This window comes from Cynocephalus volans, chromosome 8, assembly GCF_027409185.1.
Source record: "Cynocephalus volans isolate mCynVol1 chromosome 8, mCynVol1.pri, whole genome shotgun sequence".
Lineage (NCBI taxonomy): Eukaryota > Metazoa > Chordata > Mammalia > Dermoptera > Cynocephalidae > Cynocephalus > Cynocephalus volans.
Genome location: NC_084467.1, coordinates 159,040,796 through 159,053,121, shown reverse-complemented (window position 1 = coordinate 159,053,121; position 12,326 = coordinate 159,040,796).

The following is a 12,326-nucleotide window of genomic DNA, read 5'->3' as shown; positions in this document are numbered from 1 at the left end:
GTTAAACTAGCTTCTGAAAGCTCAACCTCCAGGGAGTCTGTTTGGCAGAGATATAGAACACACTTTTCCAAGCCTGTTGGAAGGCATTTGCAGTTTCATTTCGCGTCTAATTTCCCAAACCAAACTGCTTGCAGCTCTAACTGCCTTCTAACTACCACTTCTTCGGTTCAGTGAGATATGCTGGATTCTAAACGGAGAAGCTTCTCTGACGCTTTTTCACAGAGATTTTGAAACTGAAATCTCCCATGCCGTTTCCACCATAGGCAGCAATGGGCTTCCCCATAGAACTTGCCAACCTGAATTCCTACAGGCTAGATGTGAGAGGCACATTCTGCTGCTTCCACCCTAAGAGTTAAGCTTGCTTGTGAAAGCTCAACCTCCGGGGAGTCTGTTTGGCAGAGATATAGAACACACTTTTCCAAGCCTGTTGGAAGGCCTTTGCAGTGTCATTTCGCATCTAATTTCCCAAACCAAACTGCTTGCAGCTCTAACTGCCTTCTAACTACCACTTCTTCGGTTCAGTGAGATATGCTGGATTCTAAACGGAGAAGCTTCTCTGACGCTTTTTCACAGAGATTTTGAAACTGAAATCTCCCATGCCGTTTCCACCATAGGCAGCAATGGGCTTCCCCATAGAACTTGCCAACCTGAATTCCTACAGGCTAGATGTGAGAGGCACATTCTGCTGCTTCCTCCCTAAGAGTTAAGCTTGCTTGTGAAAGCTCAACCTCCGGGGAGTCTGTTTGGCAGAGATATAGAACACACTTTTCCAAGCCTGTTGGAAGGCCTTTGCAGTGTCATTTCGCATCTAATTTCCCAAACCAAACTGCTTGCAGCTCTAACTCCCTTCTAACTACCACTTCTTCGGTTCAGTGAGATATGCTGGATTCTAAACGGAGAAGCTTCTCTGACGCTTTTTCACAGAGATTTTGAAACTGAAATTTCCAAACCCGTTTCCAACGAAGGCGCCAATGGGCTTCCCAATAGAACTTGCCAACCTGAATTCCTACAGGCTAGATGTGAGAGGCACATTCTGCTGCTTCCTCCCTTAGAGTTAAACTAGCTTCTGAAAGCTCAACCTCCGGGGAGTTTGTTTGGCAGAGATATAGAACACACTTTTCCAAGCCTGTTGGAAGGCATTTGCAGTTTCATTTCGCGTCTAATTTCCCAAACCAAACTGCTTGCAGCTCTAACTCCCTTCTAACTACCACTTCTTCGGTTCAGTGAGATATGCTGGATTCTAAAGGGAGAAGCTTCTCTGACGCTTTTTCACAGAGATTTTGAAACTGAAATCTCCCATGCCGTTTCCACCATAGGCAGCAATGGGCTTCCCCATAGAACTTGCCAACCTGAATTCCTACAGGCTAGATGTGAGAGGCACATTCTGCTGCTTCCTCCCTTAGAGTTAAACTTGCTTCTGAAAGCTCAACCTCCGGGGAGTTTGTTTGGCAGAGATATAGAACACACTTTTCCAAGCCTGTTGGAAGGCATTTGCAGTTTCATTTCGCGTCTAATTTCCCAAACCAAACTGCTTGCAGCTCTAACTCCCTTCTAACTACCACTTCTTCGGTTCAGTGAGATATGCTGGATTCTAAACGGAGAAGTTTCTCTGACGCTTTTTCACAGAGATTTTGAAACTGAAATTTCCAAACCCGTTTCCAACGAAGGCGCCAAAGGGCTTCCCCATAGAACTTGCCAAACTGAATTCCTACAGGCTAGATGTGAGAGGCACATTCTGCTGCTTCCTCCCTTAGAGTTAAACTAGCTTCTGAAAGCTCAACCTCCGGGGAGTTTGTTTGGCAGAGATATAGAACACACTATTCCAAGCCTGTTGGAAGGCATTTGCAGTTTCATTTCGCGTCTAATTTCCCAAACCAAACTGCTTGCAGCTCTAACTCCCTTCTAACTACCACTTCTTCGGTTCAGTGAGATATGCTGGATTCTAAAGGGAGAAGCTTCTCTGACGCTTTTTCACAGAGATTTTGAAACTGAAATTTCCAAACCCGTTTCCAACGAAGGCGCCAATGGGCTTCCCCATAGAACTTGCCAAACTGAATTCCTACAGGCTAGATGTGAGAGGCACATTCTGCTGCTTCCTCCCTTAGAGTTAAACTAGCTTCTGAAAGCTCAACCTCCGGGGAGTTTGTTTGGCAGAGATATAGAACACACTATTCCAAGCCTGTTGGAAGGCATTTGCAGTTTCATTTCGCGTCTAATTTCCCAAACCAAACTGCTTGCAGCTCTAACTGCCTACTAACTACCACTTCTTCGGTTCAGTGAGATATGCTGGATTCTAAACGGAGAAGCTTCTCTGACGCTTTTTCACAGAGATTTTGAAACTGAAATCTCCCATGCCGGTTCCACCATAGGCAGCAATGGGCTTCCCCATAGAACTTGCCAACCTGAATTCCTACAGGCTAGATGTGAGAGGCACATTCTGCTGCTTCCTCCCTTAGAGTTAAACTTGCTTCTGAAAGCTCAACCTCCGGGGAGTTTGTTTGGCAGAGATATAGAACACACTTTTCCAAGCCTGTTGGAAGGCATTTGCAGTTTCATTTCGCGTCTAATTTCCCAAACCAAACTGCTTGCAGCTCTAACTGCCTTCTAACTACCACTTCTTCGGTTCAGTGAGATATGCTGGATTCTAAACGGAGAAGCTTCTCTGACGCTTTTTCACAGAGATTTTGAAACTGAAATCTCCCATGCCGTTTCCACCATAGGCAGCAATGGGCTTCCCCATAGAACTTGCCAACCTGAATTCCTACAGGCTAGATGTGAGAGGCACATTCTGCTGCTTCCTCCCTAAGAGTTAAGCTTGCTTCTGAAAGCTCAACCTCCGGGGAGTCTGTTTGGCAGAGATATAGAACACACTTTTCCAAGCCTGTTGGAAGGCCTTTGCAGTGTCATTTCGCATCTAATTTCCCAAACCAAACTGCTTGCAGCTCTAACTCCCTTCTAACTACCACTTCTTCGGTTCAGTGAGATATGCTGGATTCTAAACGGAGAAGCTTCTCTGACGCTTTTTCACAGAGATTTTGAAACTGAAATTTCCAAACCCGTTTCCAACGAAGGCGCCAATGGGCTTCCCCATAGAACTTGCCAACCTGAATTCCTACAGGCTAGATGTGAGAGGCACATTCTGCTGCTTCCTCCCTTAGAGTTAAACTAGCTTCTGAAAGCACAACCTCCGGGGAGTTTGTTTGGCAGAGATATAGAACACACTTTTCCAAGCCTGTTGGAAGGCATTTGCAGTTTCATTTCGCGACTAATTTCCCAAACCAAACTGCTTGCAGCTCTAACTCCCTTCTAACTACCACTTCTTCGGTTCAGTGAGATATGCTGGATTATAAACGGAGAAGCTTCTCTGACGCTTTTTCACAGAGATTTTGAAACTGAAATCTCCCATGCCGTTTCCACCATAGGCAGCAATGGGCTTCCCCATAGAACTTGCCAACCTGAATTCCTACAGGCTAGATGTGAGAGGCACATTCTGCTGCTTCCTCCCTAAGAGTTAAGCTTGCTACTGAAAGCTCAACCTCCGGGGAGTCTGTTTGGCAGAGATATAGAACACACTTTTCCAAGCCTGTCGGAAGGCCTTTGCCTTGTCATTTCGCATCTAATTTCCCAAACCAAACTGCTTGCAGCTCTAACTCCCTTCTAACTACCACTTCTTCGGTTCAGTGAGATATGCTGGATTCTAAACGGAGAAGCTTCTCTGACGCTTTTTCACAGAGATTTTGAAACTGAAATTTCCAAACCCGTTTCCAACGAAGGCGCCAATGGGCTTCCCCATAGAACTTGCCAACCTGAATTCCTACAGGCTAGATGTGAGAGGCACATTCTGCTGCTTCCTCCCTTAGAGTTAAACTAGCTTCTGAAAGCTCAACCTCCGGGGAGTTTGTTTGGCAGAGATATAGAACACACTTTTCCAAGCCTGTTGGAAGGCATTTGCAGTTTCATTTCGCGTCTAATTTCCCAAACCAAACTGCTTGCAGCTCTAACTCCCTTCTAACTACCACTTCTTCGGTTCAGTTTGATATGCTGGATTCTAAAGGGAGAAGCTTCTCTGACGCTTTTTCACAGAGATTTTGAAACTGAAATCTCCCATGCCGTTTCCACCATAGGCAGCAATGGGCTTCCCCATAGAACTTGCCAACCTGAATTCCTACAGGCTAGATGTGAGAGGCACATTCTGCTGCTTCCTCCCTTAGAGTTAAACTTGCTTCTGAAAGCTCAACCTCCGGGGAGTTTGTTTGGCAGAGATATAGAACACACTTTTCCAAGCCTGTTGGAAGGCATTTGCAGTTTCATTTCGCCTCTAATTTCCCAAACCAAACTGCTTGCAGCTCTAACTCCCTTCTAACTACCACTTCTTCGGTTCAGTGAGATATGCTGGATTCTAAACGGAGAAGCTTCTCTGACGCTTTTTCACAGAGATTTTGAAACTGAAATTTCCAAACCCGTTTCCAACGAAGGCGCCAATGGGCTTCCCCATAGAACTTGCCAACCTGAATTCCTACAGGCTAGATGTGAGAGGCACATTCTGCTGCTTCCTCCCTTAGAGTTAAACTAGCTTCTGAAAGCTCAACCTCCGGGGAGTTTGTTTGGCAGAGATATAGAACACACTTTTCCAAGCCTGTTGGAAGGCATTTGCAGTTTCATTTCGCGTCTAATTTCCCAAACCAAACTGCTTGCAGCTCTAACTGCCTTCTAACTACCACTTCTTCGGTTCAGTGAGATATGCTGGATTCTAAACGGAGAAGCTTCTCTGACGCTTTTTCACAGAGATTTTGAAACTGAAATCTCCCATGCTGTTTCCACCATAGCCAGCAATGGGCTTCCCCATAGAACTTGCCAACCTGAATTCCTACAGGCTAGATGTGAGAGGCACATTCTGCTGCTTCCTCCCTTAGAGTTAAACTAGCTTCTGAAAGCTCAACCTCCAGGGAGTCTGTTTGGCAGAGATATAGAACACACTTTTCCAAGCCTGTTGGAAGGCATTTGCAGTTTCATTTCGCGTCTAATTTCCCAAACCAAACTGCTTGCAGCTCTAACTGCCTTCTAACTACCACTTCTTCGGTTCAGTGAGATATGCTGGATTCTAAACGGAGAAGCTTCTCTGACGCTTTTTCACAGAGATTTTGAAACTGAAATCTCCCATGCCGTTTCCACCATAGGCAGCAATGGGCTTCCCCATAGAACTTGCCAACCTGAATTCCTACAGGCTAGATGTGAGAGGCACATTCTGCTGCTTCCACCCTAAGAGTTAAGCTTGCTTGTGAAAGCTCAACCTCCGGGGAGTCTGTTTGGCAGAGATATAGAACACACTTTTCCAAGCCTGTTGGAAGGCCTTTGCAGTGTCATTTCGCATCTAATTTCCCAAACCAAACTGCTTGCAGCTCTAACTGCCTTCTAACTACCACTTCTTCGGTTCAGTGAGATATGCTGGATTCTAAACGGAGAAGCTTCTCTGACGCTTTTTCACAGAGATTTTGAAACTGAAATCTCCCATGCCGTTTCCACCATAGGCAGCAATGGGCTTCCCCATAGAACTTGCCAACCTGAATTCCTACAGGCTAGATGTGAGAGGCACATTCTGCTGCTTCCTCCCTAAGAGTTAAGCTTGCTTGTGAAAGCTCAACCTCCGGGGAGTCTGTTTGGCAGAGATATAGAACACACTTTTCCAAGCCTGTTGGAAGGCCTTTGCAGTGTCATTTCGCATCTAATTTCCCAAACCAAACTGCTTGCAGCTCTAACTCCCTTCTAACTACCACTTCTTCGGTTCAGTGAGATATGCTGGATTCTAAACGGAGAAGCTTCTCTGACGCTTTTTCACAGAGATTTTGAAACTGAAATTTCCAAACCCGTTTCCAACGAAGGCGCCAATGGGCTTCCCAATAGAACTTGCCAACCTGAATTCCTACAGGCTAGATGTGAGAGGCACATTCTGCTGCTTCCTCCCTTAGAGTTAAACTAGCTTCTGAAAGCTCAACCTCCGGGGAGTTTGTTTGGCAGAGATATAGAACACACTTTTCCAAGCCTGTTGGAAGGCATTTGCAGTTTCATTTCGCGTCTAATTTCCCAAACCAAACTGCTTGCAGCTCTAACTCCCTTCTAACTACCACTTCTTCGGTTCAGTGAGATATGCTGGATTCTAAAGGGAGAAGCTTCTCTGACGCTTTTTCACAGAGATTTTGAAACTGAAATCTCCCATGCCGTTTCCACCATAGGCAGCAATGGGCTTCCCCATAGAACTTGCCAACCTGAATTCCTACAGGCTAGATGTGAGAGGCACATTCTGCTGCTTCCTCCCTTAGAGTTAAACTTGCTTCTGAAAGCTCAACCTCCGGGGAGTTTGTTTGGCAGAGATATAGAACACACTTTTCCAAGCCTGTTGGAAGGCATTTGCAGTTTCATTTCGCGTCTAATTTCCCAAACCAAACTGCTTGCAGCTCTAACTCCCTTCTAACTACCACTTCTTCGGTTCAGTGAGATATGCTGGATTCTAAACGGAGAAGCTTCTCTGACGCTTTTTCACAGAGATTTTGAAACTGAAATTTCCAAACCCGTTTCCAACGAAGGCGCCAAAGGGCTTCCCCATAGAACTTGCCAAACTGAATTCCTACAGGCTAGATGTGAGAGGCACATTCTGCTGCTTCCTCCCTTAGAGTTAAACTAGCTTCTGAAAGCTCAACCTCCGGGGAGTTTGTTTGGCAGAGATATAGAACACACTATTCCAAGCCTGTTGGAAGGCATTTGCAGTTTCATTTCGCGTCTAATTTCCCAAACCAAACTGCTTGCAGCTCTAACTCCCTTCTAACTACCACTTCTTCGGTTCAGTGAGATATGCTGGATTCTAAAGGGAGAAGCTTCTCTGACGCTTTTTCACAGAGATTTTGAAACTGAAATTTCCAAACCCGTTTCCAACGAAGGCGCCAATGGGCTTCCCCATAGAACTTGCCAAACTGAATTCCTACAGGCTAGATGTGAGAGGCACATTCTGCTGCTTCCTCCCTTAGAGTTAAACTAGCTTCTGAAAGCTCAACCTCCGGGGAGTTTGTTTGGCAGAGATATAGAACACACTATTCCAAGCCTGTTGGAAGGCATTTGCAGTTTCATTTCGCGTCTAATTTCCCAAACCAAACTGCTTGCAGCTCTAACTGCCTACTAACTACCACTTCTTCGGTTCAGTGAGATATGCTGGATTCTAAACGGAGAAGCTTCTCTGACGCTTTTTCACAGAGATTTTGAAACTGAAATCTCCCATGCCGGTTCCACCATAGGCAGCAATGGGCTTCCCCATAGAACTTGCCAACCTGAATTCCTACAGGCTAGATGTGAGAGGCACATTCTGCTGCTTCCTCCCTTAGAGTTAAACTTGCTTCTGAAAGCTCAACCTCCGGGGAGTTTGTTTGGCAGAGATATAGAACACACTTTTCCAAGCCTGTTGGAAGGCATTTGCAGTTTCATTTCGCGTCTAATTTCCCAAACCAAACTGCTTGCAGCTCTAACTGCCTTCTAACTACCACTTCTTCGGTTCAGTGAGATATGCTGGATTCTAAACGGAGAAGCTTCTCTGACGCTTTTTCACAGAGATTTTGAAACTGAAATCTCCCATGCCGTTTCCACCATAGGCAGCAATGGGCTTCCCCATAGAACTTGCCAACCTGAATTCCTACAGGCTAGATGTGAGAGGCACATTCTGCTGCTTCCTCCCTAAGAGTTAAGCTTGCTTCTGAAAGCTCAACCTCCGGGGAGTCTGTTTGGCAGAGATATAGAACACACTTTTCCAAGCCTGTTGGAAGGCCTTTGCAGTGTCATTTCGCATCTAATTTCCCAAACCAAACTGCTTGCAGCTCTAACTCCCTTCTAACTACCACTTCTTCGGTTCAGTGAGATATGCTGGATTCTAAACGGAGAAGCTTCTCTGACGCTTTTTCACAGAGATTTTGAAACTGAAATTTCCAAACCCGTTTCCAACGAAGGCGCCAATGGGCTTCCCCATAGAACTTGCCAACCTGAATTCCTACAGGCTAGATGTGAGAGGCACATTCTGCTGCTTCCTCCCTTAGAGTTAAACTAGCTTCTGAAAGCACAACCTCCGGGGAGTTTGTTTGGCAGAGATATAGAACACACTTTTCCAAGCCTGTTGGAAGGCATTTGCAGTTTCATTTCGCGACTAATTTCCCAAACCAAACTGCTTGCAGCTCTAACTCCCTTCTAACTACCACTTCTTCGGTTCAGTGAGATATGCTGGATTATAAACGGAGAAGCTTCTCTGACGCTTTTTCACAGAGATTTTGAAACTGAAATCTCCCATGCCGTTTCCACCATAGGCAGCAATGGGCTTCCCCATAGAACTTGCCAACCTGAATTCCTACAGGCTAGATGTGAGAGGCACATTCTGCTGCTTCCTCCCTAAGAGTTAAGCTTGCTACTGAAAGCTCAACCTCCGGGGAGTCTGTTTGGCAGAGATATAGAACACACTTTTCCAAGCCTGTCGGAAGGCCTTTGCCTTGTCATTTCGCATCTAATTTCCCAAACCAAACTGCTTGCAGCTCTAACTCCCTTCTAACTACCACTTCTTCGGTTCAGTGAGATATGCTGGATTCTAAACGGAGAAGCTTCTCTGACGCTTTTTCACAGAGATTTTGAAACTGAAATTTCTCATGCCGTTTCCACCATAGGCAGCAATGGGCTTCCCCATAGAACTTGCCAACCTGAATTCCTACAGGCTAGATGTGAGAGGCACATTCTGCTGCTTCCTCCCTTAGAGTTAAACTTGCTTCTGAAAGCTCAACCTCCGGGGAGTTTGTTTGGCAGAGATATAGAACACACTTTTCCAAGCCTGTTGGAAGGCATTTGCAGTTTCATTTCGCGTCTAATTTCCCAAACCAAACTGCTTGCAGCTCTAACTCCCTTCTAACTACCACTTCTTCGGTTCAGTGAGATATGCTGGATTCTAAACGGAGAAGCTTCTCTGACGCTTTTTCACAGAGATTTTGAAACTGAAATTTCCAAACCCGTTTCCAACGAAGGCGCCAATGGGCTTCCCCATAGAACTTGCCAACCTGAATTCCTACAGGCTAGATGTGAGAGGCACATTCTGCTGCTTCCTCCCTTAGAGTTAAACTAGCTTCTGAAAGCTCAACCTCCAGGGAGTTTGTTTGGCAGAGATATAGAACACACTTTTCCAAGCCTGTTGGAAGGCATTTGCAGTTTCATTTCGCGTCTAATTTCCCAAACCAAACTGCTTGCAGCTCTAACTGCCTTCTAACTACCACTTCTTCTGTTCAGTGAGATATGCTGGATTCTAAACGGAGAAGCTTCTCTGACGCTTTTTCACAGAGATTTTGAAACTGAAATCTCCCATGCCGTTTCCACCATAGGCAGCAATGGGCTTCCCCATAGAACTTGCCAACCTGAATTCCTACAGGCTAGATGTGAGAGGCACATTCTGCTGCTTCCTCCCTTAGAGTTAAACTTGCTTCTGAAAGCTCAACCTCCGGGGAGTTTGTTTGGCAGAGATATAGAACACACTTTTCCAAGCCTGTTGGAAGGCATTTGCAGTTTCATTTCGCGTCTAATTTCCCAAACCAAACTGCTTGCAGCTCTAACTCCCTTCTAACTACCACTTCTTCGGTTCAGTGAGATATGCTGGATTCTAAACGGAGAAGCTTCTCTGACGCTTTTTCACAGAGATTTTGAAACTGAAATCTCCCATGCCGTTTCCACCATAGGCAGAAATGGGCTTCCCCATAGAACTTGCCAACCTGAATTCCTACAGGCTAGATGTGAGAGGCACATTCTGCTGCTTCCTCCCTTAGAGTTAAACTTGCTTCTGCTTCTGAAAGCTCAACCTCCGGGGAGTCTGTTTGGCAGAGATATATAACACACTTTTCCAAGCCTGTTGGAAGGCATTTGCAGTTTCATTTCGCGTCTAATTTCCCAAACCAAACTGCTTGCAGCTCTAACTCCCTTCTAACTACCACTTCTTCGGTTCAGTGAGATATGCTGGATTCTAAACGGAGAAGCTTCTCTGACGCTTTTTCACAGAGATTTTGAAACTGAAATCTCCCATGCCGTTTCCACCATAGGCAGCAATGGGCTTCCCCATAGAACTTGCCAACCTGAATTCCTACAGGCTAGATGTGAGAGGCACATTCCGCTGCTTCCTACCTTAGAGTTAAACTAGCTTCTGAAAGCTCAAACTCCAGGGAGTCTGTTTGGCAGAGATATAGAACACACTTTTCCAAGCCTGTTGGAAGGCATTTGCAGTTTCATTTCGCGTCTAATTTCCCAAACCAAACTGCTTGCAGCTCTAACTGCCTTCTAACTACCACTTCTTCGGTTCAGTGAGATATGCTGGATTCTAAACGGAGAAGCTTCTCTGACGCTTTTTCACAGAGATTTTGAAACTGAAATCTCCCATTCCGTTTCCACCATAGGCAGCAATGGGCTTCCCCATAGAACTTGCCAACCTGAATTCCTACAGGCTAGATGTGAGAGGCACATTTTGCTGCTTCCTCCCTAAGAGTTAAGCTTGCTTGTGAAAGCTCAACCTCCGGGGAGTCTGTTTGGCAGAGATATAGAACACACTTTTCCAAGCCTGTTGGAAGGCCTTTGCAGTGTCATTTCGCATCTAATTTCCCAAACCAAACTGCTTGCAGCTCTAACTCCCTTCTAACTACCACTTCTTCGGTTCAGTGAGATATGCTGGATTCTAAACGGAGAAGCTTCTCTGACGCTTTTTCACAGAGATTTTGAAACTGAAATTTCCAAACCCGTTTCCAACGAAGGCGCCAATGGGCTTCCCCATAGAACTTGCCAACCTGAATTCCTACAGGCTAGATGTGAGAGGCACATTCTGCTGCTTCCTCCCTTAGAGTTAAACTAGCTTCTGAAAGCTCAACCTCCGGGGAGTTTGTTTGGCAGAGATATAGAACACACTTTTCCAAGCCTGTTGGAAGGCATTTGCAGTTTCATTTCGCGACTAATTTCCCAAACCAAACTGCTTGCAGCTCTAACTCCCTTCTAACTACCACTTCTTCGGTTCAGTGAGATATGCTGGATTATAAACGGAGAAGCTTCTCTGACGCTTTTTCACAGAGATTTTGAAACTGAAATCTCCCATGCCGTTTCCACCATAGGCAGCAATGGGCTTCCCCATAGAACTTGCCAACCTGAATTCCTACAGGCTAGATGTGAGAGGCACATTCTGCTGCTTCCTCCCTAAGAGTTAAGCTTGCTACTGAAAGCTCAACCTCCGGGGAGTCTGTTTGGCAGAGATATAGAACACACTTTTCCAAGCCTGTCGGAAGGCCTTTGCCTTGTCATTTCGCATCTAATTTCCCAAACCAAACTGCTTGCAGCTCTAACTGCCTTCTAACTACCACTTCTTCGGTTCAGTGAGATATGCTGGATTCTAAACGGAGAAGCTTCTCTGACGCTTTTTCACAGAGATTTTGAAACTGAAATCTCCCATGCCGTTTCCACCATAGGCAGCAATGGGCTTCCCCATAGAACTTGCCAACCTGAATTCCTACAGGCTAGATGTGAGAGGCACATTCTGCTGCTTCCTCCCTAAGAGTTAAGCTTGCTTCTGAAAGCTCAACCTCCGGGGAGTCTGTTTGGCAGAGATATAGAACACACTTTTCCAAGCCTGTTGGAAGGCCTTTGCAGTGTCATTTCGCATCTAATTTCCCAAACCAAACTGCTTGCAGCTCTAACTCCCTTCTAACTACCACTTCTTCGGTTCAGTGAGATATGCTGGATTCTAAAGGGAGAAGCTTCTCTGACGCTTTTTCACAGAGATTTTGAAACTGAAATCTCCCATGCCGTTTCCACCATAGGCAGCAATGGGCTTCCCCATAGAACTTGCCAACCTGAATTCCTACAGGCTAGATGTGAGAGGCACATTCTGCTGCTTCCTCCCTTAGAGTTAAACTTGCTTCTGAAAGCTCAACCTCCGGGGAGTTTGTTTGGCAGAGATATAGAACACACTTTTCCAAGCCTGTTGGAAGGCATTTGCAGTTTCATTTCGCGTCTAATTTCCCAAACCAAACTGCTTGCAGCTCTAACTGCCTTCTAACTACCACTTCTTCGGTTCAGTGAGATATGCTGGATTCTAAACGGAGAAGCTTCTCTGACACTTTTTCACAGAGATTTTGAAACTGAAATTTCCAAACCCGTTTCCAACGAAGGCGCCAATGGGCTTCCCCATAGAACTTGCCAACCTGAATTCCTACAGGCTAGATGTGAGAGGCACATTCTGCTGCTTCCTCCCTTAGAGTTAAACTAGCTTCTGAAAGCTCAACCTCCGGGGA